The following is a 5357-nucleotide window of genomic DNA, read 5'->3' as shown; positions in this document are numbered from 1 at the left end:
TTCTTGGACAAGCATCCCACTTATGATTAACCCCTATTGCAAGCATCCGCAACTACAAAAGAAGTATTAAGGTAAACCTAACCATAGCATGAAACATATGGATCCAAATCAGCCCCTTACGAAGCAACGCATAAACTAGGGTTTAAGCTTCTGTCACTCTAGCAACCCATCATCTACTTATTACTTCCGAATGCCTTCCTCTAGGCCCAAAATGGTGAAGTGTCATGTAGTCGACGTTCACATAACACCACTAGAGGAGAGACAACATACATCTTATCAAAGTATCGAACGAATACCAAATTCACATGACTACTAATAGCAAGACTTCTCCCTTGTCCTCAGGAACCACTAGTAGAAAACAGGGCTTACGTTCGGTCAGAAAAGAGCATTAATCCCGGTTGCATTATGAACCGGGACTAATGTGAGCATTACTCCCGGTTCGAGCGGCTAGGGCACCGTACAGGCATTAGTCTCGGTTCAAATGGGACCTTTAGTCCCGGTTGGTTCCACGAACCGAGACTAAAGGGTGCGATGCCCATTAGTACCCGTTCGTGGCACCAACCGATACTAAAGGTTAGACCTTTAGTCCCGGTTTGAGCCACCAACCGGTACTAATGGGGTTTGAGGCATTAGTACCGGTTCGTGGCACGAACCGGTACTAAAGGTCCCATTTTCAAACTCTACCCCCCCTGTGGATCGCCTTTTCAGTTTTGTAAAAAGCAAAAGAAAATGAATAAAAACTTCAAAAATTGAAATCCTTCCAAATGTAGTTATGTTACTACATGTACTAGTTAGGAAAATTTAAAAACTTAAATTTGGACATGTTTTGCAAAAAGTGTAGGGAAAATATAAAACGGCTATAATTTTTGCATACGATGTCAGAAAAAAAACGTATAATATTTCAAAATGTTCAGCCCAAAAATCCGCATCCGATTTTGACCGCCTACGGCCTGTTTGGAAATTTTTAGAATCCTCAAATTCTAAAAGGAAAAAAAGTTATGCTCAAATTTCAATTTTTTTAAAAAAATTGGTTAAATCTGGTCAAACTACTTATTCAACAAGTATTAGTGTTACTAAATAATTATTCAATAATATTAGTGTTACTAAATAATTATTACAATGTTTTTGAATTTTGGTCAAATCTGGTGAAACTATGGTCAAACTATGGTCAAACTATGGTCAAACAATGGTCAAACTACTTATTCAAGAAATATTAGTGTTACTAAATAATTATTTCATTTTTTTTTGAATTTTTGTCAAATCTGGTCAAACTGTGGTCAAATTGTGGTCAAACTATGGTCAAACAATGGTCAAACTACTTATTCAAGAAATATTAGTGTTACTAAATAATTATTTCAGTTTTTTTGAATTTTGGTTAAATCTGGTCAAACTGTGGTCAATCAGTGGTAAAACTACTTATTCAAGAAATATTAGTGTTACTAAATAATTATTGTTTTTTAGAACAATAGTTTCAAACTCAAACAGTGAAATGTGTGACTTCATGCTCAAGCTAAATTCCTGAGGGTTAATAGGATTGACATCTTACTATTGTCAGGAAAACAACAAGTGCAGACTTGGAAACGAGGGATAATAGAACCCGGAAGTTAAGCGTGCTAAAAAAATTCAAAAAAAAAATCAAAAAAAATCAAAAAATTTCCTTTAGTCCCGGTTGGTGCCACGAACCGGGACTAAAGGTGGACCTCCAGGCAGCGGCCACGTGGACGGCCTTTAGTAACCGGGACTAAAGGGGGAGGCTTTAGTAACGACCCTTTAGTCCCGGTTCCAGAACCGGGACTAAAGGCCCTTATGAACCGGGACAATAGGCCATTTTTCTAATAGTGAACAAACATAACTACTCACAAATCATATTCATGTTCATAATCAGAGGGGTATTAATATGCATTAAGGATCTGAACATATGATCTTCCACCAAATAAACCAACTAGCATCAACTACAAGGAGTAATCAACACTACTAGCAACCCCCAGGTACCAATCTGAGGTTTTGGTACAAAGATTGGATACAAGAGATGAACTAGGGTTTGAGAGGAGATGGTGCTGGTGAAGATGTTGATGGAGATTGACCCCCTCCCGATGAGAGGATCATTGGTGATGACGATGGCAATGATTTCCCCCTCCCGGAGGGATGTTTCCCCGGCAGAACAGCTCCGCCAGAGCCCTAGATTGGTTCCACCAAGGTTTCGCCTCATGGCGGCGGTGTTTCGTCCCGAAAGCTTTCTTATGATTTTTTCCAGGGTAAAAGACTTCATATAGCAGAAGATGGCCACCAGAAGGCTGCCAGGGGGGGCACAAGGCAGGGAGCGCGCCCAGGGGGGTAGGGCGCGCCCCCCACCCTCGTGGACAGTGGGTGTCCCCCCTCTGGAACTTCTTCTGCTCAATATTTTTTATTAAATCCAAAAATGACTTTCGTGTAGTTTCAGGACTTTTGGAGTTGTGCAGAATAGGTCTATAATATTTGCTCCTTTTCCAGCCTAGAATCCCAGCTGCCGGCATTCTGCCCCTTCATGTAAACCTTGTAAAATAAGAGAGAATAGGCATAAGTATTGTGACATAATGTGTAATAATAGCCCATAATGCAATAAATATCGATATGAAAGCATGATACAAAATGGACGTATCACATCCATGATCAGATGATTGAGACATAGTCTTTCTGAAGCATTAACTCTCTACTCCGGGCGGACCGGTACACCTACTTTCCCCTACATCTTCTAGTCCACCTCTTCAAGAGCTCACGCAACTTACTCAACTATGCCAGAGCCCATAATGGCTTGTGGCTGCACATGGAAGTTTCTAGCATGAATAATCTTATGATCCCTTTGAGCCTAGGTGGCATTCCGTAGGAAAAATCACATGGGTACCCTGGGATTTCCAAAAACAGACAACACTGGGTTCCCCAGGTTCCTCAACCAATCCACCCAAATGTATATTAAAGTTGCCACCTTAATGTTATCCATGATTAAAATAACTCTCAAACTTCCATGTGTAAATCACGATCCAATCCCCGTCTACGAGCATGGCTAAGCAATAATAAGCATAACGTATATTCTCGGGGTGATCAAAAGGTATTAGGTTCCTACCTCAAGCACTACAACCAAACCACATGTTCCCAATCCTACTCATGCAAATATTTGAGGGGTAGAACTAATGCATAGTAAAAACTGGGTATAAAAGAGTATGATCAAAGTGTAACTTGCCTTGCTGACGATCTGCAAACTCTAGAGATTCGTAGTAACAAGCTTCGCACTCCAGGTAATCTAGCATAGACAAACAATAGCATACATAAGCAATCACTCAAACAAAACACGAGAAAAATTGAGAAAAGATCCAAATCGAACACGAAACAAGCAAATGGCTTAATCTAACAAAAGTCAAACCTAACAGCAATATTATCATGTGGATTAGATCTTAACAGTAGGTGTGATTACCTACGATTTGCAAAAAGATTAAACTCAAACGAAGCAACGAAACTCAAAATACGAACGAAACAAGATCGTTTACTAATCTGGACTGAACTCAAATTTTACAGTACCAAAATCATATTCAAGTTGGTTAGCTGGAAAGAACAGAACGAAACGAAGATTTAGGCGCTGGTTTCATCTAATTTGGATAAACGAGTAAAATGTTATGCTAGTTTAAAGATCAGGGCTAAATCACGATAAAACTATTCGTGAATAGGTCCCTGGCCGAAAATAAACTAAAAAGAAAAACCTACGGCGCGAAAGTTCGCTAACAGAACAAAACTAACTAATATTATTCGTTAAAATGAACGAACGAACGAACGTTCATTAAATAATAAAACCCTAACGAAAAACCGATCTAACTAAACCGAACCAAAAGAAAAACCAAATGAAACCGAAAAAAACCGATCGGTCTTTTACTGGTCAATGACGGCGACAGGGTCAACGACGGGCGGCCGAATCCGGTGGCTCCGGTCATGGTGTCGATGGTGGGGCGACGGCGAAACGGGGCGGCGGTGAGCGGCGCGGCAAGGGGCGGCGGCTTCTGCTGCTGTTGAGGGAGGTGGCGGCGGTGATGAGGAGGAGGGGGCCGGGGTGGCTTATAAAGGGGGTGCGAGGCAGCGGGGTGGCTTGCGGGAGGGGCGACAACCTCGAGAGGCGTGTCCGCCTCGCACACGGTCGGCGGCGGCAGGTCAGACTCCCGCGCGGGGAAGGCGGCGGCGGCCTACTGGGCCAGCTGGGCTTCGGCCCAGTCGGTCGAAACTTTTTTAAAAAAATATAGGTTTCGCCCGAAAGAAAAATTCATAAATAAATATAAAGAAAATTCTAAAAATTCCAGAAACAATTTTCTCCATTGAAACCTAATATTTAGGACAACGTGAACATTTTTCTGGACTAAGATGCAATTTTCTAAATGCAATATTTTCTAATTCAAATAAAATAGCAATAAAAACATAATTTGATTTTAAAATTCTTTCTCCAATATTTCTCTTGGGTTGAAGAAGTCATATTATCTTCTCTCATATATTTTTAAGTTTGGAAATAATTGGAGAGAAAAGAATAATAAAATCAAATTGATCCTTTCTTCAAATTTGAAATAAATTCAAATATGAATTTTTGTGAAACCTCCAACTCTCTCCTGGGGTCCTTGAGTTGCTTAAGATTTCTAGGATCACAACAACATGCAAGAATAAATATGATATGCATATGATGATCTATGTATAACATCCAAATTGAAAATTGGGATGTTACAAAACACCGCCGAAGATACCTATAGAGCATCTTTATAATCACCCAGTTAAGTTGTGACGTTTGATAGCACACAAGCAATTCCTCCGGTATCCAGGAGTTACATAATCTCATAGTCGAAGGAATATGTATTTGACATGAAGAAAGCAATAGCAATAAAACTGAACGATCATTATGCTAAGCTAAGGATGGGTCTTGTCCATCACATCATTCTCCTAATGATGTGATCCCATTATCAAATGACAACTCATGTCAATGGTTAGGAAACCTTAGCCATCTTTGATCAACGAGCTAGTCCAGTAGAAGCTCACTAGGGACACGGTGTTTGTTTATGTATTCACACATGTATTAAGGTTCCCGGTCAATACAATTCTAGCATGAATAATAAACTTTTATCATGAATAACGAAATATAAAATAAGAACTTTATTATTGCCTCTAGGGCATATTTCCATCAATGTTGCCATCCTATGATGCTTGAGTAGATTTTTATTGTCCTATAGGTAATTGGTGAATTGCTATGGTTGGTTTAATTTGCTTGTGGTTATGTTGTTGTCCTTTGGTGACCATCATAAGAGCGTGCGTGTGGATCACACCATAGGGTTAGTTGTATGTTGATAGGACTATGC

This window comes from Triticum dicoccoides, chromosome 6B (assembly GCF_002162155.2).
Source record: "Triticum dicoccoides isolate Atlit2015 ecotype Zavitan chromosome 6B, WEW_v2.0, whole genome shotgun sequence".
Classification (NCBI taxonomy): domain Eukaryota; kingdom Viridiplantae; phylum Streptophyta; class Magnoliopsida; order Poales; family Poaceae; genus Triticum; species Triticum dicoccoides.
The sequence above is the reverse complement of the archived record's forward strand: the minus strand, read 5'-3'. Positions refer to the sequence as shown.